Below are 27,188 nucleotides of genomic sequence, written 5' to 3'. Positions count from 1 at the left end.
CAAGAAATCTGAAAAATTACTACAGATCAAACCACGATATTTGAATCATGAGTTATCGCACAACTCGGATGACACAAGACTTGCTCTTCGCTTTCTTCCACAAGAATTCAAATGCCTTCACAGAGAACTTTGGATGTATCATAGGAAAGCCACGATATTTGAATCATGAGTTATCCCACAACTCGGATGCCACAAGACTTGCTCTTCGCTTTCTAACACAAGAATTCAAATGCCTTCACAGAGAACTTTGGATGTATGTCATAGGAAAACCACGATATTTGAATCATGAGTTATCCCACAACTCGGATGCCACAAGACTTACTCTTCGCTTTCTTCCACAAGAATTCAAATGCCTTCACAAAGAACTTTGGATGTATGTCATAGGAAAGCTTCAGGTTTTTTTCACATGAAACTTGCATCTTTTCACAAAGTTTTGCCGCAAAAGAATTCGATCTTTTCCACAAGAAATAATTATAGATATCTCGTCTCCTTTCACAAAGAATAGATATACTCCCTAGGTACTTTGATCTGCGCATTAAATATTTCGATCTCCTTGCTTCTTAAACGAGTTCTATCTGCACTTCCTAGCCGAATTGAATGAATGTCGTCCTTATTTATATGTTGACGCCTCTGGACTGTCTTTTCGGAGGAGGGCGCTAATTTGACATAGTGTCATAGACATGGCCGACATATAACCAAAATATCAAAAAATGCAATCCATTTATGAACCAAAAGTTGCATTAAATATTTCGATCTCCTTGCTTCTTAACCGAGTTCTATCTGCACTTCCTAGCCGAATTGAATGAATGTCGTCCTTATTTATATGTTGACGCCTCTGGACTGTATTTTCGGAGGAGGACACTAATTTGACATAGTGTCATAGACATGGCCGACATATAACCAAAATATCAAAAAATGCAATCCATTTATGAACCAAAAGTTGCATCATCAAAGAGGGTTTAAATGGTTATTAGAGTTGTTGGAAATACTGAGAGGTGGGTAGGGTGAATCGGTATTTCTTCACCATTGCTATATTATGCCAGTTAGGATCATTAATTAAATCAGAATACAAGATGTACAAGAAGAAAATAATTTTATTACTAAGAAGGACGAGGCCTCCAATCCTCCTCTTATGAACAACCAGACTCTCGTCTGCTTTCACAAAGAATAGATATACTCCTTAGGTACTTTGATCTGCGCATTAAAGATTTCGATCTCCTTGCTTCTTAACCGAGTTCTATCTCCACTTCCTAGCCGAATTGAATGAATGTCGTCCTTATTTATATGTTGACGCCTCTGGACTGTCATTTCGGAGGAGGGAGCTAATTTGACATAGTGTCATAGACATGGCCGACATATAACCAAAATATCAAAAAAGGCAATCCATTTATGAACCAAAAGTTGCATATCAAAGAGGCTTTAAATGGTTATTAGAGTTGTTGGAAACACTGAGAGGGGGGCAGGGTGAATCGGTATTTCTTCACCATTGTTATATTATGCCAGTGAAGATCATTAATTAAATCAGAATACAAGATGTACAAGAAGAAAATAATTTTATTACTAAGAAGGATGAGGCCTCCAATCCTCTTATGAACTACGAGACTCCAATTTGTACAATAAAATTTTTAACTTCTCCCAGTCTCCAAGTTTAGGGGAAGACTCCAATACTCAAAACTCAATCTAGGCTCCAAACTTGGTCTTTCAGAAGGCTCCAACCCTATGTGAGGACTCTGATCCTCTGGGGCTCCAACTCTCTCAATTCACTTCAAGTGACTTCAATGCTTTTCAAGACTTGTAGAAGCTACTCAACAAATCTTGAAGGAATGTTTTCAACAAGGTTCCAATAATACTTCAAGGATGTCCCCAAAGAATCTTCAAGATAGACTTGAACCACACAATTTTGACCTAGATTGTAGGTAGATATCAACTCATCACTCAGGCCTTACATACTGACACTTGTACCAGAACAAACAAGAAATCTGAAAAATTACTACAGATCAAACCACGATATTTGAATCATGAGTTATCCCACAACTCGGATGCCACAAGACTTGCTCTTCGCTTTCTTCCACAAGAATTCAAATGCCTTCACAGAGAACTTTGGATGTATGTCATAGGAAAGCTTCAGGTCTTTTTCACATGAAAGTTGGATCTTTTTCACAAAGTTATGCAACAAAAGATTTCGATCCTTTCCACAAGAAATAATTATAGATATCTCGTTTCCTTTCACAGAGAAGAATAGATCTACTCCTTAGATACTTTGATCTGTGCATTAAAGATTTTGATCACCTTGCTTCTTAACCAAGTTCTATCTTCACTTCCTAGCCGAATTGAATGAATGTCGTCCTTATTTATATGTTTACGCCTCTGCACTGTCGTGTCTTTTGGGAGGAGGGAGCTAACTTGACATAGTGTCATAGACATGGCCGACATGTTTTGGAAGCCGACCTGTAATATATTGCAATCAAATTAACGGTTTGGTGCTTCCGTGGCTTCACCTGAATGCATATGCTCATACAATTGAATTGCCCATGGAGCCCTAGGCAGAGGAAATCAATTACGATGAGGTAAGAGTAATGAAGTGTTTCCTCCTTTATCTTGTTCTGGGAAGTAATGTTTAATTTCTAGGGAGCTTGATACTCCACAAATATAAGTGTTTATGTCACTAATATGCAAGGTTTTGTGGTGTTCAAACCTGAGTTTTATTATGCTTGAATGCATTAATAAATCAAAGCCAAATATTCAATTGAAGTATTCAACTGCTTTGGGTGTCCTGCGAAGGGTTTACTTCCTTTACAATGCAACAGTTTAGATCATGTAATTCAATGATCCTCCAACCTAGAGGATGTGGTCATTTTGATTTAATCCACAAAACTTATGAATGTTCAGTGAGCACAGATCATATCCAATATTTAAAACTTAGTCACTGATCTAACAAGGACAATACTCAAATGGATACTTTGACATCAATGCCAAATACTATCCAACAATCTCCCCCTTTTCTCATTGATGAGAACACATCTACCATTACTCCCCCTGTCTTCATGCTTCTTCTCTTTATCTCCCCCTTTGACATCAATGGCAAATGGGATGTTCTGTTAGTTACTCCCCCTGTCTGTATTATCTCTTTTTGCTTCCTCTCTGTTTTGGAGGCCTTAACAAACATTGTTGTCGTCTGGTGCATTTGTATATTTAGCACAATCAAATGGACATCTCAACAATGGCATCAACATGTGTGAAAACTATATTGAATTGGATAGTTCAACTTGGCTGCTGTAAAAATGTGCCCACGACATCCATAATGAATCCTAAAAATGGTGTATCATCAGAGCTGGCATTATCTTATTTTGCTTGTCTTTCAGCTGCCCTTGTCCTTTTGAGAGAATGGTCCTTGCTGAGCTTGATATCTTTGTTATATCAGGCTTAATTCATATTTTACTTGGTTCAGGAGACTTCCTTTTTTCCTCCCTTAGAATTCATCATCCTTGAACTCAAAGTGGAATATAGATGTCACTTGAGGAAACTAGAAGCTCTGTCTTCAAACCTTCTTTTTCTGTTGTTGAGACTTAGGTACAAAATTTTATCTGTACAAACATATCTTCAGGAGGTTCTCAGTCCACATCATTGGTATCTTCGTCATCTTCTAAAAGCCCTTCTTGTTCATACAAGGCAGACAATTTCTCTGAAGTTTACCAATTTCAATCTTGTTCTCTTTTTTTGTATTCTACCTTGCGGTGTAATTCCACTAATGAGAGAGTTGTATGTAATAGTGTTTGGTGCGAATCCTTATCTTTCCAACATTTTGAAGAATTCTAAAAACATCTTTGTTTTGTCATCTCGAATTCCTTGTAATCCAATATTGAATTTTCACCAATGTTGTAATGTCAAGGCTTGCCCTGTTTCCGTATATGTGTTTTTTGGATCCAGTACAAGTTTTGAGGAAGTTCAAATGTTGTTGCCAATTGGTAGGGTTTATGATGCATTGAAAATCTTCATGGATGGAACACCCTCTCCTGAAGTATAATGGATGCAATAAACAAGTCTTCCAAACAACTAAAATATGTAGGGCATTCTTATTCATTTGTTATTCCAACTCAATATCCATGTCATCTAAAACTTCTTATTGCTTGAAACACATAACATTTCCTCTAGTACATTAGAAAATCAAGTTGCATAACGCATCTAGTGGACCTCTCAAAACTTACATTTTACCAAAACAAGAGCTATGAATGGACTCAGCAGAAATGCTTATAGATGACACAATAGGTGTTCCTTGGCTGAAAGATATGTCAATGAAGCCTCTAAGGGGTACGAAATGTTTGAAGTAAAAAAAGATTCTTTATTGAGTAAAACTTGGTAGAGTGTCATTGAACTATATTTCAAATTGAGGTTGGAATGAGTTCCAACTTCTTAAGTCTATCCCTTGGAATCTGAAAGGGGTTTTTCACTCTTGAAATGGTGCAACTGAGTCAACTTTGTATTGGAGTACTCAACATTGAAGATGTTCTAACAATTAGTGGATTGAGCACACACAACCACATCATGTTCTATTTTTGACTTTCTTGTTTCCTTCTCCAAACTTTGGTGGGCTTTTGAGATAAATTTTGTTCTTTGATTTGTTTGGGAACCCGTTTCATGTTGCTTATGCAGCCCATCCTATATGACTAATATTGTGGCATTGATAGCATTCTACATTGAATTAAATGGCAAAGTAGCTAATTGATCTAAGATAGTATTTGTAGTCATTCTTGTAGTATGCTCTACAATCTCTAGCTTTATGACTGAAATTAGTGCAAGAATAACAATAACCAAGAATAAGCTTTGATACCTGGATGATTAGCATTCTTTTGACGATCCACTGAAGTTGTTCCTTCTTGGAGAAGGCTTGGGCCTTCACTGATCCATGCTACTAGTTTCCTTGAGAGTGTTTACATAGTTTCTTGGAGAAGTAGTTATTTTATACTCATCTTGATTTCCTTTCTTGGGACTAGAGCTCTAAAGGATATGGTTCTCAGTTGATTTAGGGGATTCATCATTTTTGCATGAAGTCTCACTTGTATAGCCAAGCCCTGATTTGTCAAATGGTGACCTTTGGCCACTGAGGATGTTATCTAATACTTGTGTACGCTTCAGATCCTTGTGTAGTTTGTCGCCTTCATTTCTCAAAGAGAGAATGTCTCCTTCAAACCTCTCACAATCTTCTTCTTTCTTTATCAGTGGTATCTTCATTATTTCTTTTGCTTTCTTTGCTTCTTCTAGACGAACTCTTATGGAGTTAAATTCTTCTTCATGTCTCTTTTCTTGTTGATGAAATTTTGCTTCTATCTTGCTAAAGTCCTTAGATCTGTCTTCTGCTAAGAGTCGTAGGAGAATGACTTCTTCCTTTATATGGTCAAGGTCTTGATTCTTCTCTTCAAGCTCTTTATTTTTTTTTCTCAATCTGTTTATTTCTTCTAGAGCAACCATTAGTTCTGCTTCACGATTTACTTCAACCTTTTTTATAAAGTCTTTTTCATCTTCATTGTCTTCTATGTTTTTGATGTTTTAATCTATTTCCTTTGATTCATGATCATCCTTGTGCTTTTGTTTTGGTTCAACAAGCACATAGCTAGACTCTTCATTGAGTTTTTATAATTTTTCCCAAAGTTTTTTCATGTTAAATTGTAGCAAGAAAAGACTTCATTTGACTTGTCCCTTAGTCAAATGGAGAAATTCGATTTTCCACATCAACATGATGATTTGAGTTGCATTTAGTAGGAGTGACATGGACAAGTCACTTAGTTAAGTTTAGTCAATTCGAGTTTGTGGGTAAGAAGTAGAGTTGTACATGAGTTGATTGCTAAGATCTATCAATCTAGTGGAGTTATAATTAGTGAAATTCAGTTAGTCATAAATAGAGTAAGTAGGAGTTCAATTGAGTAGTTGTCATTGTTGTTAACTCACTGTTCGCTCAATTAATTAGTCAATTTACTAAAAATGGCCCTAGTCATGGATGGGATTCAAATTGCGAAGTTGAGTGGAAGAAAAAGCTATCAATGTAATCATTATTGGATGTAGAAATTAATAGAAATTTGCTACTACTGATGAAAGAACTGAAATCAAGATATTACAAATTTTCTCTGCAATACTACAAAATGGAAATCACAATTTAAAAACACATGCAATGACATGCAACTATGAAAACTAAAAGAGCGCAATGATTTACAAGGGAATTCAGTTGGGAAAGACCTTTCCGCTTTGCATTAATTCAAATTAAAAGAGAAACAATTGCAATGATTTGTTTCAACGTTGAAGCACACCGTGCATTGGAATCCTGTTCTCCCGCTTTCCGACTTGCTATGGCCAACACTTTGCCAATTCAAGCCTCAACCAACCTCCTATTTCCTTGCGCAATTCTGAGACAATTCGACGACCTCCTAAATAATATGGAAGTCCCTATTTCCTTGCACAATTACAAGGGGAATTGATCACCTACACAGTGCAAAAGTATTGGACACTCAACAATATACAAATATAAATATAAACATGCATTTTCTTCCACCTCAACTAGACAATTAGAATTCACACTCAATAATATACAAATATAATTACAAACATGCCTTTTCGTCCATCCCAACTAGACAATTAGAATTCCATGAATGAGTGTGTTTATATTTAGCTGATTGAATAATTAACTGAGAGATCACTGAGTTAACAACAATTCTACTACTCAATTGACCTTCAACTGACTCAACTAAAGACTTGGGCTCAGTTAACTGAGTTCAACTAACAATAACTCGACTAGATTTCTAAATCTTAGCAATCACTACATGCATAACTCTACTTCTAGCCTATAACTCGGATTTACTGAGTAAACTAGTAGACAAGGCCATGTCACTCAAGTTAACTACCTCCAAGTTGTCCTGCTGATGTGGAAGTTCAATTTACTCAATTTGCCTAAGGCAAAAGTGAAAATTGAGCCTTTTTCTTGCTACAATTTCAGTACTCCCTCTTAGTAAGAAAAGGGCTCTGCACAACCCCAATCCAGCGCTTGTGGAATGTACTGTAGCACTACCTCTCACTGTTGCTGTTTCTATTGCAACAATTGCAATTGAGAAGCATCCAAAACAGTGAATCCACTGTGTCTCTGCAACTGTCTACTAGGAAAACTACACTTGTTGATTCTGCATTGTGCTTCATGCATTGCTATCAACACTGCTTTGTGCTCCTCAACATCTGATTGCACCAATTGACGCTGATCCTTCTGTTACTGAATACTGTGGGACCCTGTAGCAAGGTAATGATCCATGAGGAAAGTATATTGCAATTGCTACTGCTCTACTATGGACCCTGCCCAATCTTTGCAACTCTGAGACTAAGGCTCTACATCACCCCACCTCACTCTTGGAGGTATAACTGCATGCACGGAAAAATCTGATTTACTCATACCACTGTTGCTACTATTTGGTTGTTGCTTTCACACTGCTGCTACAACTACTACAATAATGAGTCTAATCTCTCCAGATCTAGAAGTACTAGCTTTCATAGGGTTTTTCCCTCCAACTCTCAATCTCCCTGTGGGAAATCTCTCTTCTCCTTAATCTACCAATATCAATGACCATAACTCCCTTTTGTGTCATTAAACATTCACTCACTAATATGCCCATTTGCAACCTTCTAACTCCATTAAAAAATTTGCACATAGGATCTTCTAGATTTGCCTTGAACTAGGGCTCCATAACTCAACTCCTAACAACTCATTAGTTCTTCAATGATTAATCTCAGCAATTCGAACTTCCCTCCAATGCATACTTAAGCCTTAATCCATTGAAAGACATTTTTACTACACTGAACAAAATTTGCACCAAAAGACTTTGCTGGTCGAAATTTCTGAAGGAGAAGATCTATTCACTGGTTTCTATTGTGATTTCAAGCTTTGATACCATGTAGAAATTAATAGAATTTTTCTATTACTAATGAAATCAAATTGAGATTAAAAGATTAGAAATTTCATCTACAATATTGCGGAATGGAAATCATAATTTAGAAACACATGCATGACACGCAACCATGAAAACCACAAGAGTACAATGATTTACAGGGGAACCTAACTGGGAAAAATCCCTCCACTGCTTTGCATTAATTAAGATGAAAAGAGAAACAATAACAATGACTTGCTTCAACTCTGAAGCACACCCCGCACTGCAATCCCATTCTCCTGCTTCCTAACCCGCTCTGGCCAAAACACACCTAATTCAAGTCTCAACCAATCTCCTATTTCCTTGCACAATTCTGGGCTAATTCGAGCTCCTAAACAATAGGGAAGTCTCTATTTCCTTGAGTAATTCCAAGGGGAATTCATCACCTGCTCAGTGAAAAAGCACTGTACACTCAACATTAAACAAATATAAATACAAACATGCCTTTTCCTCCACCTCAACTAGGCAATTCGAATTCCGTGCATGATTGTGTCTATTTTTAGCTAATAGAATAGTTAACTGAGATATCACTGAGTTAACAACAATTCTACTACTCAACTGACCTTCAACTAACTCAACTAAAGTCTTGAGCTCATTTAATTGAGTTCAACTAACAATAACTCAACTAGATTGCTAAATCTTAGCAATCACTACATGCACAACTCTTCTTCTAGCTTATAACTCAAATTTACTGAGTAAACTAGTATACAAGGCCATGTCACACAAGTTAACTCCCTACAAGTTGTCTCGCTGATGTGGAAATTCAATTTACTCAATTTGACTAAGGCACAAGTCAAAATTGAGCTTTTTTCTTGCTACAATTTCAACATTGGATACTATTTCGAGTGTACAAAGTTTGTGCGAGCCAGTGAGTTAGGAGGAGATCGGTTTCGCAGTGCAGGTCGAGCTTCAAGCATTGAAGCTGTTGTCCCTTAGGAAATCAATTTCTTGGCTATGGAGAAATTGTGCCTAAGACATTAAAGTTTGATTATGCATGTCATTCATTAGTATAACATGTCTTTATCTTGAGGAGTATGAAGAGCATTATTTTTAAAACCCTTGACATATAGGTGACATGAAAGTTTCAAGATGCCATTTGATGCTGAGTACAAATGCTGTGTGAAGAGTAATTAGGAAGATTAGAGATGATATGCTGTATTTAACAGACACTGTTATCTTTAACTTAGAGGAAATTTAGAGAAATGAGCTTTAAACATGGGAGTGCTATTTTAAGGAAATTTAACTATATTCACAGAAGTAAACAAAGACTAGCAGCTTCATTACCATATTCAAAGAAAGAAAGAGATAATGACACGTAACAAAGAGATTACAAATCATACTCAACACTGTATGGAAAATTCCCGATTCTTTCATTAATCATCAATCCATCAAGTACAAAATTGTGTAGTCTTAAGATTCCCAAGACTCGGACCCTTTTTCTTTGATTTTCCTCCTTTTATACATTATGAGACAGTTGATAACTACCAAGAAACTGTCAAAATACTTAACTACTTTCTAATTGCCTTAAGTAAAAGTCATTTTAAAATATTACATTGGAGGGTACAAGACACCTCACTTTTCTTAGAAAATAAAATAACATAAAATGAAATGAAATCAAATTATGATTGATTGTTGCTAGTCACTGTTTGGATTGTTGGTTTGAGTAGATGGCCCTGCTGATGAATCTTTTGTCTGTTCTATCATCCACTCTTTGCATCTTCTCCACAATGGTACCTTTGGCTTTGCTGCTTCTTCCAGTTTGTTGATTGCGATTCTGAACGTTGTGATCCTACTATAAGTAGGCTTGTCTGTAAACAAATTTCAAGATGCCATCTTCATTACCATATTCAAAGAAAGAAAGAGATAATGACACGTAACAAAGAGATTACAAATCATACTCAACACTGTATGGAAAATTCCCGATTCTTTCATTAATCATCAATCCATCAAGTACAAAATTGTGTAGTCTTAAGATTCCCAAGACTCGACCCTTTTTCTTTGATTTTCCTCCTTTTATACATTATGAGACAGTTGATAACTACCAAAAAACTGTCGAAATACTTAACTACTTTCTAATTGCCTTAAGTAAAAGTCATTTTAAAATATTACATTGGAGGGTACAAGAAACCTCACTTTTCTTAGAAAATAAAATAACATAAAATGAAATCAAATCAAATTATGATTGATTGTTGCTAGTCACTGTTTGGATTGTTGGTTTGAGTAGATGGCCTTGCTGATGAATCTTTTGTCTGTTCTATCATCCACTCTTTGCATCTTCTCCACAATGGTACCTTTGGCTTTGCTGCTTCTTCCAGTTTGTTGATTGCGATTCTGAATGTTGTGATCCTACTATAAGTAGGCTTGTCTGTAAACAAATTCTTTACCATCCACAAAAGTTTAAAATCTTTATTCAGATAATTCACAATAGTTGCTCCTTTCAGTATCGCTGTCTTCTCATGTGTGTCGTCAATTTTACTTTTTGCTTCCACTAGCAAAGTTTCATATGATTCCCATGGCAACAAATTTCCTTGTAAATCCCAGCAAGAGGGGAGCCCCGCTCTAACTCTTTTATCAAACAGGATATTGAACCTAGAGACTGCTTCTTTTATTTCATTCATCTTCTTTTCAACAATTTCTCTGTAGACATTTTTGATAAACATCTTATTGAAATCCATTGCACACAGTGTTCTGTCCATAAGGTCATGTTCTTTTAGCTCTGCATCAGACTTAGAGTTGATAAAATATATCATTCTTTTTTCAAACTTAGATCTCTCTAACAATATTTGCTTATCTTGCATAACCAAACTTTCCATGTCCCTAACAATTGTTTTCTCAATAGACACAATGACAAGGAATTCCCAGATATTCCTGACGACTTAGTTAATTTCATCCCAAATAATTTCCCTAGCCTAGATTAAAGACATATTACCTTTCATTCTCTCCTTTAACTTTTTAATCTCCTCTTCAGCGCTTTGGAAGTCTTCCCCTGTATTTATTAGCATTTTCCTTCTCCATTCTAGCTTCCTCTTCACTCAAGTTTAATAGTTTACAAACTGTCTCCATATCCCTCTGTGCTTTTTTCAAATCATGCTCAGCCATATTTAATTCTGTACCCAACTGCATCACCTGTGCCATTGGATCCTCTGTATTGGCTGGCATCACTACTGTGAAGTTATGAGTGTCTACTTGTTTCTGTAGCTTGGCCAATGATTCCTTAAGCACAGAAACCTCTTCAGTGTTCTGCAATATATCATGTAAAAGATTCTCCTTTTCATTTTCAACTTTAGTTATCCCTGCGACAATAGGGTGCTCACATGTAGGGAGATTCAACTTCTTTCTCAAGATTCCAATCTCAGATTTAGAAGATTGCAATAATTTCTGTATTGCAGGTTGATCATCAGGATTGACTCCTATTTTCACAATAATCTTCTTTAATTCATCCACCTGAGCATTTAGAGCTCTGGAATTAGCTTTTTCCAACTTCAATTGCTTGATCACTTTGTGTAACATTTTCTCTGCTTTAATAGCAGCTGCATTTGTTTTATGTAAATCATTGACAATCAATTTCCCAGTTTGCATGTGCAAATTGATTTTGTCAAGCATGGGGAGTTTTTGAGTATCAACTGTCAAATTCAAAGTTCTAAAGTTACTAGAGGATCCAACTGACATCTCTGTGGGATGAGAGAGTGCAATTTTAAGTTGTCCGTTTTCTAAATCCATAGCAGACAATAACTTGGTTTGCTCGGAAATGATTCGAGACTTAGCCTGAGCCTTCATGTTCAACTTTATTTTTTGGTTTCTTTCAGCTATCTGAGCAAACATGCTCTGAATGAGAGGAACTTGCTCATGAACAAGCTCACTAGAGGATGGAGAAGCTAGTGCACCCTCTGTTTCTCCTAATTGGATTACTAAACCAGGTTGTGCTGAAGACATTGCATCCAATAATTTAGTCCTCTTTGTTGTTTCTGGCTCTTCTTCATCAAGATCAACAATTTCCTCTCTGGCCCGTTTTGAACCCTTTTCTGAAATACTTGGGGTTTCAATCTCTGCTCCTTTGGTGTTCTGTGGACCTCCATTTTCCATTTTCTCAACCTTTGGCCTATTTTCATGTACAAAAGCCGAATATCCATTCTCTATCCTTCTTTTAGAAATGATCTGATGAGGGTCATAAGCCCACTCAACAACCTACAAAAGACACATATCACCCAATAATTTCTCAACCTCTTGGGCAGCCTGTCTTGTGTTTACAATGAAAGGTCCCACTATTATGGGCAGCTTAAAGAGATAACCCTTGTTCATTGGGACAAAATGAATTTGATCCACATTTAAGCTTTGTCTAATAAACTCAAGAGCAAAGAGTCGCATTGGCACAAATTTTGGTAGTCTATATGGTTTGACTGAGGCCCCATAAATCCTAAGTTTTGCATGCTCTTCAAATATAAAACAGTCTCCACATCTTACATCTTTGCTCAATTGAAGAAATTCTTGAGGTTTGGGAAGAAATTTTGGTGGCAAGGTCTCATTCAAAATCTTGTAATCCAATGGAAGAAATAAAGAAGTAAACTCAAGCAGGCCGCTATCTTTTGGATCTCCCCTCACCAGATCTATCCTGAACACCACTGACTATTTCTTTTTATTTATGTCTACTATGTTTAGCCCCAAATCAACGAAATGCTCAACATTCTGGTACAAGAACAAATAAGTGACAACTGAAGGAAATTTAAATGAACCAGTAAGTGACAGAGTCATGAATTGAGTATTAATGGTGTCCACCCAAAATGCTGGAATATCTAATATCACTTTTGGCTTCATCATCATAGTGAAAAATCCCAAAACTACTTTATCAACTTGTCTGGAGTCTTCCCTTCCCAGAATTTTAGAAATCACTTGCAAAATTGGTCTTATATCTGCTGCAAAGATATCTAAAGAAAACAATTTTTCATCTAGGGAGAACTGTCCAGGTTTGGGAGCTAAGAAGGATAAAGCATAAGAGGACTCTTGGGATGATAGGTTGTCATAATATGAGACCAAAGACTCTTCAGTAAAAGTGACATAAGTTCCAGAGACAGGGTAATTAAAAACCTGGTGAATTAACTGAGAGGTTACCTGGAAAACACTTTCCCCTAACTGATTCATCACAAAACACTGTTTAGGGTACATGGAAGAAGCTAACCACTGAATGAATTCTAGAAACAAGTGGGTTTTTCGGACAAAAGCTGCTAAAACACCTGCCCTGACCATTGCCATGAATATAGGGGACTTCTTATAGTTTAGAATAACTTCTTGATACATAGGAAGATGCTTAATTGTGCAGAAAGTGTTAGAAATATCATGCTCGACGTCCATTAGAGGGGTATGGATGACAGAAGATGAACTTACTTGTTTGGCCATGATGTCTGTGAATGAATGTTGCTGACTTGGAATGCTGAACTAGAGGTGAGAGCTGATATGCTGGCGCTGCTCGTACCAAAAACAAGTGACTAATATGACGGGGTTTCATTTTTTCTTTTATAAATGGTAAGTAAAACAGAGGGAAAAAGAGAATCATGGAACAAATTAATGGAGTGGCAGAGATGAGGTGATGGGGTACGGAGGGTGAGCTGGATAGAAATGAATGGGAGCGGAGGATGGCGTGGAGGACGTGAGGTGGAGTGAAACGATGATGGGTGGCCCGCTGCGGGGGTAGGGGGTGTACAGGATGTTGATCAAAGTCAAACCCCCGCAATGATCACGGGCCGTCGATCTCCGTCAACCGTGCTGACGTTAGGGTCAACTACAGGGGTTGAGCCGTGAATTATAACCTGCGCTCTTTGTTCTCCCGCATAGTACTTTACCTGCCTCCTTTGTCGATATTTGATCGTGCTTCACATAAACGCTCAGGCTGTAGAAGATGAAGCGGGCCCACTTTCATAATGCCTTAAATGCCGCCGATAGTGCAATTTAAATAATATTCCAAATTTTGTAAAATTTCCTTTTTTTTTTCAAAACTTATACATGATATTTCATTTTTTTGGATTTTGAGTAATATTAAAAACTAAAATGATAGAGTAAGCTACAACAAAAGCTATCATTGTAATAGATCCTTGTTTCTCATCTGATATAATACAAATAGAGGAGGGGTTTTTCCCATTTGGGTTCCCTAGTAAAAATACTGTGTTCATTGTGATTGAATGATTGCATGTGTTTCTATTGTATGTTTTCATTTCCATAGATAGAGTATAAGAAATCTGTGTCTATTGTTTTCAGTGTGAATTTATCAGAAACTACAAATTTCAATTTATTTTTACTTGATATCAAAGCCTTGGTTACATAGAACTGAGGGAGAGTGGACTAGCAATAGTCTTGAGAGAGAAAGATATATATATATATATATATATATATATATATATATATTTTCACTAGATTAAAGCTATAACGCACCTTGCAAGTGATAGTCAGGGCATTGTAACGCACATGAGCTCAGTGGTGAGCCGCGTTACTTGCATTACACTTATGCACAGTGACATGCATGCGAACTGAATGTGTCTCAGGATAGTTTGAGCACTAATGTGACCCTACTTTTTTGGGAAAAGTGTTAGCACGCTGCCATAATACCCTTCAGACCGTGTTAGCCATGTTAGAGTGAATTGAAGAGGAATTTGTGGTGCATGGATTTCTCTAGTGCAAGAACAATGTATTTGAATGGTTTGAGGCTTGAATATGCATTAGAGGTCACTTCAAATTTCATAGTTGGAAAGACATAATGGAAGTTGTGCTAAATGAAAATGGAGTATTGGAGCACACACAAACTGATATTCCAAAACTAGCAACATCAGATGCACAACAATTGGCTCAGTGGAAGAAAGATATTGCAAAAGGCAGGAGGATTATCCTGGAGGGAGTCAGAGACCATTTGGTTTCGAGTTTGCATTTCAAGCAAACCGCTTATGCAATGTGGAAAACCCTCACAGAGTTATTCAAAAGCAACAATGATGCCAGGAAATTGACATTGAAAGATAAGCTTAGGAACATTCAGATGCAGAAAAATGAAACCATTGTTCAGTACCTATCTAGATTCACTCAGGTCAGAGATGAACTTGGAGGAGTAGGAGAGACTGTGCCACCATCTGAGCTTGTGAGCTTAGCACTCCTTGGTCTTCCAAAGTCCTGACATAGCTATCAAGATTCAGTTAATGGTAGAGACAAGCTCCCAAATTGGTGTTGAAATGTGGCAACAAGAATAATCCAATTTTAATTTGTCCTTGAATTAAAATTGTGAATTAAATTTGAATTTAGTCTCACCAGCTGCTTGGAAATAATTAATTAATTCATTATGAATTAATTAGTTGGAGAAATTAAAGTTAGAAGTCTTTCTGAAGTCATGCAACAATTATCCCTTAATTAAGGAGATAAGATTAAGTTATATTTGAGTTGTAATTAGTCAGCTCAGTTGACTGAGTTAAGTCCAGTTAAATTAGTTCTAAACTGTTTGAGGAACTAATTGTGAGTTATCAGTCAGTTGATGCATGCATGCACTCAACTAGTGTACTCTAGATAACTGAAGATTCTCTCATTAGTAATTCATGCATGTCTATTTTGAGAAAGAACCAGTTGAGATTAAAGACATGGACAATGTACTATCAGTTGCATGTGTTTTCCTATAAACAAAACTCATGCATGCAGAAGGAAGATCATTTCTTGAGGATTGCGCAATTTTACAGGGTGTGAGATCAGTGTGAGTGATTAGTGTTCCATTTGGTAACAGAGGGATCACCCAGGAGAAACTGCGCAAGGAAATAGGAGCTTGGAGGGCAGAGGAGAAGGTTTATGAGAAGTCTATTTTGTCTGTGAGCATTTGTGAGGATTGTACTAAGAGATGGCTAGCTGTGAGAACTAAGGCTTTGTATAATTCTGATGTATTTCCACCTTGTATGATAATACAGATAGTGGGGTTTTTAGCTGAGGCTTTCCCCTGAGTATTTTCTGTGTTTCATGTGTATTGATTCTTCTTCTTATGGTTATATGTGTTCAACTTTGTTTCAGCTCGATCTTTAAGCTTCCACAAGTTTGATAGTAGAAGTAGAATATAGTATTTTTCTTTGGTATATTGCATTATCGAGTTAATCTATAGTCAAATATCCTACATAGATCTCAGAGGTAGATTTGTAGAGAATTTGCAGGAAATTCTACATGGTATCGGAGCCAAGTTTATCGAAGCTGTGAACAGTATATAGAGAAGAGAATTCGAAGTTTGAAGTTCAGGGTTGCAGGTGAAAATTGAATTCCTATCATACTTTAAACCTGGCCAATGGCGTTCTATGGCTTGAGACTTGAGTATGCCTTGGAAGGCAACTCGAATTACATAGCATGGAAATATCGCATGGAGGCTGTATTAGAAGACAATGACTTGAAGGATTTCATTGATCAAGAAATCCCAAAGCTAGGTTCAACTAATGCACAAGAGTTGGCTGAGTGAAAGAAGTGTGTGGCGAGGGCGAGACGGATCATCCTTGAGGGATTTCGAGACCATATTGTCTCGAGTCTCCATGGGAAGGATACTCCATATTCAATGTGGAAGACATTGAAGGACCTCTACCATAACATTAGCGACTAGAGGAAATTGGCGCTCAAGGATAAGCTTCGAAGAATCAAGATGGAGAACAACGAACAAGCTCACCACTTGCAGGGATGAGCTTGGAAGTGTGGGAATAACTATTGCCAATGATGATATGGTGAGCCTCGCTCTCCTTTGCCTTCCAAAGAGCTGGAATAACTACCAGGACTTTGTGAACGGAAGGGAGAAACTGCCGGATTAGGAACGACTGTGATCGGATATCATGCAAGAGGAGATCAGGAGGATCAATGTCAGTTATGCTATTGAATATTGTGGGCCCCTTCTGTCTATTGTTTTCAGTGTGAATTCATTAGCAACTGCAAGTTTCGAGTGATTTCTACATTTCACTGAAGAGCATTGACCTACTTTTCTTTTTACACAATTTGATAGACTGCTCAAGATTGCTTCCATTGCTTTTGTATTGTATTCTTCTGAGTCCTTGGTAGTTGTGTCTCCATTAACAATTAATTCCCATACCTCATATCCTGGGGCCATCAAATAGAACTCCATTCTTTTGCTCCATAGTACATAATTCGTTCCATTGAATAATTGTGTTTTTCCAACCCGATTTACATTTGTTTTAATGAATGGGGAGGAGATATTCTCAAAAGTTTTGGAGCTTTTCCTTATTGAATTCTCCATTTGTGTTCGTAAGATCTACCTTCCAATTGTTAGGCTGTACTAGAAGGTACTGATTCTGATAACAATTGTTAGAAATATTGGGGGGAGTGAATCAATATTTCTTTACAATTGTTATATTATGCCAATTAAAATCATTAATTAAATTAGAATACAAGATGTACAATAAGAAAATAAATTTATTAATAAGAATGATGAAGACTCCAATCCTCTTACAAACAACCATGCTCCAACTAGTACAATAAATTATTCAACTTCTCCAAGGCTCCAACCTTAGGTGAGGACTCCAATACTCACTACAAATCCAAGCTCCAACTTGGTCTACGTGATGACTCCAATCCTCAAATATCAATCTAGGTTCCAACTTGTTTTTTCACAAGGCTCTAACCCTGTCTGAGGACCCCAATCCTCTCAATTCACTTCAATGTGACTTCAATGTTTCTTTAAGACTTTCAAACACTTCTTTAAAAAGTCTTGAAGGATGTGTTCAACAAGGTTCAAATAATACTTCAAGGATGTATCCAAAGAGTCTTTAAGATCAACAGATTCTCAAGACCAGCTCCAAGTCTACAACAAGGGGTCTCCAAAATTGCTTCAACAGATATCTTCGAGGATCCTCAAAATGTGCTTCAAGATTGCATTAAAAATTTCTCCAAGATGTCTTCCAAATTTACCTTTAAAGTTGCCTCAGGTTTGCAACAGACACTTGCTTCAAACTGCCTTCTGATTTGCTCCATACTACCCTTCAACACCTGCTTAAAGTCTGCTTCAAAATTCATCAGACTAACTTCAAGAGTGTTGCTATAGGATTTATCCAAAAGGGTCTTCACATGTGCTTCAAGTGTTGCTACAATACAATTTTAAATGATCTTCAAAATTGCCTTCAAAGGGTTCCTCAAAATGATGACTTTTTTGAATGGTGTTGTCATTGATGTTAACCTTGGCGTTTGAATTTGACTAAAACACCTGGGATTGATGTCAAATGATTGTTGAACGCTATTTTATTTGTTTGGATTACATCAATTTGGAAGCTCCACTGTTGGATGGTTGGAAACCCTAAGCTCTAGGTATGGGTTCCCTTGTTAATGGACATTGCCCTGAACTTGTCAGAGGTTTTTGAAGTGGAAAATTAATAAGTTTGGAGATCATTCCTAATGGATTATCCTCATAGATATGTTTACGATGGTATGTGGTACACCACGAGATGCCTCTTGGTTTGAGAGATATTCAAGTTTGAAGATGAAAACCCCAGTGTCTGGATAAAATCCCAAGGGATGGTGACATGGCATACTTTTAGTGGTTGTTGCGCATTAGACATCAAGCGTGAGCATCCTTTAGTGTATTTTATGGAGAAATTTGCTTAAGGAAGGTATCACAAGTATTTTAAACCTATGAGACACATCCTACATTCATTTAAGAATAAAAGGCCTCACCCATAAGGCAACAACCTCCTTTGACTAGGGCTTAAGATAACCAAACAATGGTGGTAAATTGAATAAGTCAACATTATTAAAATATGTTTAGGATCCTTAGTCTCCTCCAACGTTCACTTTTGAAGCTCCTCTACACTCTATAAAAGGAAGCCTAAATTATTTCTCCAAATATATGATCCAAAACAATTATCATCTGATGAACTACCTCTAAAATTTGTGGACTCCCTGAGGAAAACAATGAAGACATAACAAATAAGTACTTCATTGTGTTTTTAGGTTTGGATTTGGTTATTTTGTTTTTGTTTTTGGATTGGGTGATCTCGTTGGGTAGACCTTCTTCTTGCATTTAGACTACCTAAAGACTCTTATTTTAGATCTCTTTGGACTTGTGGTCATTCCTATGTTGTCTTTGTTATTGTTTGGAGGTTCTATACTGTTGCAAGAGGACTAGCGAAATTCTGGTAGAGAGAGATTCTATTGTTGTTTCTTTTTGGTAATAGGGATTTGTATAGACACATTCTCATTGCAGGTACAAACTTTTGTTGAAGACTTTTAGCACTCATTATACAATTCAATTCATAACTCGACATATGGTTCAAGGCCTTATCATTACCTGTTATCTTCGGTATGTGGTTACCTAAGTTTTTTGACCTGTATAGTGTGTAAACATGAGGGTGTTGCATTGTAATTTTTGAATTTTTGTGGGTTGAAATGGGATATGTATGCATTAGTATAGGCCTTTGTCTTGTAGACTTTCGGCCTTGATCTAGGGCACAAAATTGAGACATCGGATTGGTGCTGTCTTTCCTTGGATTAGGGTTAATTTTTTTTGGACTATTGATTAGGGATTAACTTAAGTCATTTTAATTGCAAGTATTTCTTTTGGCATCCTGTATAGTATCACAAAACATCAACGAAGTCTGACGTCCCCTTGTCAATATATGATATTAATTCTCACCATAGGACAATGGCAGTAATCTTATTGTATCAGTGAACAATTTCAAATATTAAGTGCACTAAGCCAATCATTGATTTCAAATTTTGTTGTGTTTTGGTACAATAAACAAAGACTCATAAGACATAATTGAGTAGGGTTTTTTCGTAGTACTTCATATTTGAAACAATCATTGAGACATATGCAACCCAGGTTCTTAAGACACTTTTATACCTGCATCACATAAGTTCCACACAATAGTGACATATAGACTTAACCTATAGACCTAACCTATAGACTTGACACAATGATATTGTAAAGGACATTGACATGCCTCTTTTGTATAACCATGATGAATACATGTTTCAGTGATTTGATTTGATGAATGATGCTTTGAATCCTATGCATGACTAAGTAGTAAGATAGGGACAACATTGTATCACAAATGAGTGAGCTTGATGGCATAAGTTTTAGATTAAAAATAATAGTAGTGAGAGGTTCATTTTATTGCAACAACCTAGAAGGTGCTTTATATCTATATCTGAGCAACGATAATAAGATGCATGCTAGTATCCCTCCTTAGGCGAGTTTGATACAATTGCAAGAAGGTCATAGGGATGATCTAAGGCATCTTGGATTGAGCCATCATCGCACATTAGTGCCCTATACTCGCAAGAGAGTTAGAAACTTGGCACAATGGTTTAGACAAACTGCTTCATGAGCCTTTAAATACATATTCATTCATGAGAAGTGTAGTACAATGGCAACAACAATGACTGTATATTGGCAGTTACGGTTTGATGTGCAATTTGCATGAGTATAGGACTAACTGATACAAAGATCAGATTGATTTCTTATTGTAGAGTAGTGTATTTATTATGGTTTTGGTACAACAAGGGTTTACAACTGATGTAGAAGAAAATTCTCAGTTTGATGTACAAATTGAGCAGTGGTTTGGTTTGGAATTAAGAAAAGGGAGGTTTGGTGAACAATGTTTGAAGTACGACAATGCAATGGTTAGATTGGACATTTTTGTGCAGTGAGGCCGCCATGATTTGATAGTGTTATACATACAAAGTAGAGAAGCAAAATCTTCATTATGATTTCTTTATATTGATTTAGAGCATAAGGGGGATCTTGTCTGGAAATTGTGAAACATGGTTCGTTTGCTGATTAGGGTGGCAGGGTGGTGCAATGCAAGTGATTGGAGTCACCTTCAGGTTGGAGCCTGAGAACACTTCAGGGCAGGAGGGTGGTGCTAGGGAAGGTTAGAGCCTGCATAGGGTGTTGGAGCGTCTGTCTAGTAGCAACTGGTAAACAATATGTTGCAGTATCTGTCAATGTAATGCCCTACTTAATCTTATCATGCAAATTTTATTAGTGTTTAATTACCTGAAAATATTGACTTATAATTATCAGGAAATATTGGTATATACCTACATTTGTGAAACTGTAATTTTATTTACTGATATAAATTTTATTATTGTTATTATTCAATTCCCAACTTGTCTTCTCAAATTTAATTTTGGATAGGATATGGTCTCCTTCCATTTATTCCAAATTAAATATCCATATCCCAAGGTGTCTTCTCAAAATCTACTTGGGAGAAGATATGGTCTTCTCCAATTAATTTCCAAATTAAATATCCATATCTTATCCCCAAAATGTCTTCTCAAATCTACTTTGAACAAGATATGGTAAGAAAAGTCAAGGATACTAAATGAAAGGATGAGGGGGTAGTCATGACATTAATGATAGGTGGTTGAGGTGGATGGGAGGAAGAGACATAAAAGGGGAAGGATGATGAGAGGAGAGGGGGGATCCTTGGTCTTGATTTGTTTTGGAGGATTGTGTTTTGGGGGAGGAATGTGGAGAAAGAGAAGGGAGAGAATGGAGAGATAAATGAGGGAATACAAACTTGGATCTGAAGAGTGTTTGTTAAACTTGGACACACTACATCTGGTTGGACTTGGGTTCGGAGAGTTGGCCGGGAGGAAAATCTAGTCGGCTAGTCAAGAGGAGCATCCCAACAGAGTCAGGACCTTGGGAGCATCTCAACTAAACTATTGGAACATGTATTCTTCCATTTATTGATTACTTATGTAAATGGTTGCAATGAAATTCTTATTCATTTAATTTGTGTTAAATAAATTTTAATGGTATATTGTCATGAAATAAATGATTAGATATAAATAAATTATTTCCCTTCTTATTGTATTTAAAATTAGATAAATTTAGTTTTTAGTTAGAGGACCCTAGGTGCGATCCTGAGATATGGTATCAGAGCCAAGTTTTAAAACCTGAGGCCTAATAATGGCTCTCCTTCATCTAAGTGGCCATGAGTAGGGGGTATCTACTTTTCCAAGTGCTTAGGACCTGCACCTTACCCCAACCACAATAACAAGCCATCGTGGATTCTGGGTAAAGAGCTTGTTGCCATAATCTAGTTCCCGACGAATATGATCCATTTCTGAGTAGTTGCTCTTGGAATAGTGTAAACCCAGAGTTTTGTCCCTCACCAACCGTATTGATTGCAAAATGGCAGGACTGATGATCAGACCATAGATTTTTTCTTGATCAATTTCAAATAATTCTTTTGGAGGATCAACTCCAAGAACAAGTGGCACATTTGCAACCTTGTACCCCTTTTGAGATAAGTAAATTGAAAGTGGAGTCTTGCTTGTACGTGAGACACCAACTAATACCAAGTCTGATTTATGAAGATTGTGAGGCAGGGCTCCATTGTCCTGTTTAATTGTGAATTCTATTGCCTCAATTCTTTTGAAATAACATTTTGAGAGGGGTGTGCTTCGGGCTGGACTACCTCGAGGAACTCCTGAGGGTGCAACTCCTAGGTGGGCTGCAATGGCTTCAGTGGTCAGCCCAAGAATATCAGTATAAGGCACTCCCCACAACTGGAAAGCATTCTTTGCCACCCCTGCCATGTTCAGATCTACCAATGTGTATAGTAGAAGCGCTCCCTCCTTTGCTGCTTGTCTGATGATCTCCATAAGACGATCAACCTCATCAATCCCCGAGAATAAATGGGTATTTACACCACAACCTTTGTCAACTAAACAAGTCTCAAATTGACCCAATGCAGCATGGACAGAGTGCTCTGTTGTCCATCCAGTGCCATCAGAGACCATGTAAATCGCCTTTCCATAGGGCGAGTATCTTTCATCTTCGTCGTTGCTCCCTTCATAGTCATAAATTCTATTAGGAATAGAGGGCACGCCATTACTGGTGAAATTATTATTAGTGGTTGTAGTAGTGGACTTTGAAGATGATGTTTCTACCTTGTCTTGGACTGGGCAGTCCAACCGCCTACCAGAGCAGATACTCTAAACCCTCGACCAACGCTGCAATTGAGGGGTAACCTTGGATTTCCAATCGTTGGCATTTGTGCTATCATTTTCCATGGGAACTGGCTCAAAATACGAAGCCATTGATGAGGAATTCACAATTGGAACAGACGAGGATTCAGAGTGAAGTCGTGGCTGTAACATGAGAACCCCGGTTGACGCATTTCCAACAATACAGCGAGACAATTTTTGGTAAGATCCGGTTTGCACAATCTTTAAATAACCCCTTAGGCTGACCACATATAACTGCCATAAGGTCAACCAAGACATATACTACACTCTTTGGTAACCACTCTCCATTAAGAGGATTTTCTTTTCTCGGACAATTTTGTGAGTTTTTGTGTTGCTGTAGACCAGGTTGCAATAACCTGCTCTCTACTTTGTTAAGTTCTGCACTCAACTTCTGAACTTGTTTTGTTTGCTACATATCATCTTCCAAGACAACATCTAAGATATTCACAAGGTTTGAAGCCTCCTTGTAATCACATATTCGTAGAAGATAAAATGTGTGCAACAATTCATTATAAAGGTGCAGACCACGACAACATTGTCTTTGATCCTCAGGAATTGAATTCCAAATGGCATCACATTTGTTCACAACTCTCTCTAGAGCACTTGCATCTTCCCACTGCATAAGATGAATGTGCAATATCGATGTTGCAAAGACCATCTCAAGTTCAGGATACTTCATTTCACTAGCATGTTGCTGTCTAGTCTCTAAAGCACGTATTGCACCTTGAAAATCCCCTTCAGTTGTCAAAGCATTTGCAAGTTGTAAGCTGAAGTTGCAAGACCATAATTTTGCAGACACCCCCCTTCTCCAACAAAATAATAAGTAGAATAGGCATATTGGATAAGAATACAGTCTTGCATGCATAGATTATTGAATAACCATTCAGAAAGATATGAAAGTCAGAATTACTCATGCACTAAAATATATTCAAGCATTTCATGTACCCATATTATTAATAACCCATCAAACTCCAAAAATTCCTTTCGACCTAAAAACAGTCATATAGATGTCAAATCACATTGTGCAGTATTTAGAAGATTTTACTCACAAGTTTGAAGTTGCATAAAGAATCAATAATAAAATATATTTCATAAGGTATGTTTGCATAGGATTCTTAAAATATCACACACAATACTTGAAGCGAATACAATATTTACTGCAGTTTGTCCAAATTTATCATTTAAAAGAAACTCTTAACAGACTACAGTGTGAAACATCTTTTGTACTTATGCTAATTGATCAGTCTGTGCATAATGGCAGTTTGTCCAAATTTATCCTTTAATAGAAGCTCTAATAGATTGCAATGTGAATGATCCTTTGTACTTGTGTTAATCATCCTATGCAAAATGGTCCTTAGTCTTCTTGTCAAATATGAAATAACTATTACACATGAAAACAAAATGCATACAACACCATGTGTGAAACATGCCTTTCCAAACTCAGGTCATAATTACCTTGCAGAACCAATGTCATCTTTGTTTCCTTGCATTAAGCTGCACCAGTACTCTGGTATTTTGTTATGTTGTTTGTTCAAGAAGCTTCACAAACTATCCCCACAATGACATAATGTAGCCCTGAAATGTTGAAAATTGTGAGCATCCATCACAAAAATTCTCACCCAACAATTAGATGAGTGTGGTGGCACGGTGGATGTCACCCTTCACGTAGGTGATTTAAACATTTTCTATAGGGCATGTGTTTGTAAGCTCATGTGCAATCGAATATAGACCTTAACCTCTTCCCATTTAATATCGCAAAGCGTTAGAAACATACCCTGAATTCTTCATCTACATGGAGATTCTCAACATGGCAGATATTTTCTGACTGTGGGTGTGATCAGTGTCCTCCAAAGAACACATGGTTCCTAGTATTGACTTCAATCCAGCTACATCTCGTCCTTTTTATCAAGCCCCTGCCTTTCATCATTGTTCTGACCTTTGCTACATCATCCCGTCTACTTGCCTCAACATACCTATTTGATGAGAGAGCATAGTTACTAACATTTTTAGGCTCTAACTCAAAAAGATGTTCTGCCACATATTCTCCTAGCTCTATATTGCAATAATTTCTACAGGCACCTAGCAAAGCACCCCACACATCAACACTAGGTTCTAGTGACATCATTTGAATGAAGTAATACGCATCGCCTAGGTGACCTACACACCCAAGAAGGTTAACAACGCATGAGCAGTACTCCATCACGGGTGTGATTTGTTAATCTTGAGTCATGCAATGGAAATATTTCCACCCTTCATCCACTAGGTTGACATGACTGCATGCATTCAAAACACTGGTGAATGTGACATTGTCTGGCTTAATTTTAGCCTGTTGCATCTGATAGAAATGCGCAAGAGATTCCTTACCATAGCCATATTTTCCATATCCCACAATCATTGCATTCCAAGAAACCAAATCTCTTTAAGGCATTTTGTCAAAAACACGACCTACAAGCTCTATACTCCCACTTTTGGTGTACATGTCTATAAGGGAATTCATTATAAATATAGAAAAATCCAATCTATTTCTGATGATATAATCATGGATATGTTTACCTAGTTGTACAACAGCTAATTTGGCACACGCTGATAGAGCAATTACAATGGTGACTAAGTCAGGTACCACCCCTTCCAGTTGCAATTCACAAAAGAGTTTCAAAGCCTCAGCAACATGTTTTCTCTCGGTATAGCTAGCCACTAGTGCATTCCATGACACAACATCTTTTTCAGCCAATTTATCAAAAGTTGGCAAGCAGACTCTAGGCACTTGGACTTTGCATACATATCTATAAGGGAACCCCCCACAAACACATCCAATTTGAATCCTCTTTTATTAGGTAATGGTAGATCTCCTTGCCTTGTTGCAAAGCTGTGAGGTTGGGACATGCAGATCGGATGCTTACAATGGTGCTCGAGTTGGGTTCCACCCCTGCTAATTACATTTGGAAAAACAATTAAGGTGTCCTTTGCATGCCCATTTTGAGCACACCCAAAAATCATTGCATTCCATGAGACCACATTTCTCCTAGACATTCTGTCAAAGATTTGGAATACATGCTCTAAACTTTCACATTTAGCATACATGTCAAAGAGGGCACTACCCACATATACATCTGACTCAAATGCATTCCTAATTACACAACAATGTTCCTTATCCCGTTTCACAGCTGCTATAGAAGCACAGACAGGAAGAACACTCGCAACTATAACTGAATTGTATGGTACTCCTGCTACCTGCATTTGACAGAAAAGCCTCAATGCCTGATCACACTCTCGATTCTGGGCATAACCTGTAATCATGGTATTTCAGGAGACGATGTCTTTTCGAGACATTTTGTCAACCACTTTGCATGCATCTTCGATACATCCGCATTTAACATACATCGAAAGAAGCCCATTCCATACATAAATATACAACTTAAACCCAGTTCTTACAACCATATTAATTCATATAACGTCAAGACTTAGTTGCTGTGTAGTGGAGGAACCGATTGACATGCCACAATCTCTATTGCTTTACATTCACCTGGGAAGCACTGTCTTGCACCCATTTTCCCACAACGCCGTCACCATACACCGCTCCAGACTTTTCCTTGATGTAGATGCCACAGGTATCCCCATGACCTTCACTCCATCATGCTCACTCCACGGTGTTCACTCCACTAACTTTGATATGTGGCATCTATCAAGATCCTCCTTGATGCAGCCACAACATGCTACATGCATCGCCTTCCCACTACGTGGCTGACGATGTGCCATGAAGATTTTAACTCCACCTTGTTTTGTGCACTCTTCCTCCGCCTGCCTTGACCAGGTCCCGGTCTCATTCTGGAGTGGATGGTAGGACCATAAGCATTTGCTCCATCTTTGCAAGCATACGACAAAGCCATCAAAAATTGAAGCAACAACTTCTCGACTTAGCAATGGCACGACCTTCTTCAACTTGTACTTCCCTCAAAGGCTTTATCTCACATTTGTCAACATCGTAGCTATGCTCATGTTAGGGTGCATTTTGAACTCCTCTAGCCAACGACCTCCGCTCTCATTGTTGCTAACAACGCATATAGAGGGCTTGCTAGAGCACAAAAAGGGAATCGGAGCGCCCTACAACCGTGAAGGGCCTCCGAAAACACAGGCCAAACTAATGAGGAGCCACCAAACTGATAGATCCCAGAAAGTTTCTTGCCAGAAATCAACAGATTTTGAGCTCCTCATGAAGTTACAGGTTGGCCAGGCCCAAAACTCCCTTTCGACCAC

At 37.5% G+C, this 27,188-nt stretch overlaps 1 pseudogene; it reads right to left on the bottom strand.

Moving 5' to 3' along the window:
* Window positions 1-10,922: 10,922 nt before the first annotated feature.
* On the bottom strand, window positions 10,923-23,208 carry LOC149174596 (uncharacterized; annotated as a pseudogene).
* Window positions 23,209-27,188: the final 3,980 nt, after the last annotated feature.

This window comes from Pinus tabuliformis, chromosome 4_1 (genome assembly GCF_031772625.1).
Source record: "Pinus tabuliformis cultivar Carrire ecotype Pingquan chromosome 4_1, CPIR1, whole genome shotgun sequence".
Lineage (NCBI taxonomy): Eukaryota > Viridiplantae > Streptophyta > Pinopsida > Pinales > Pinaceae > Pinus > Pinus tabuliformis.
The sequence above is the reverse complement of the archived record's forward strand: the minus strand, read 5'-3'. Positions and strand labels throughout refer to the sequence as shown.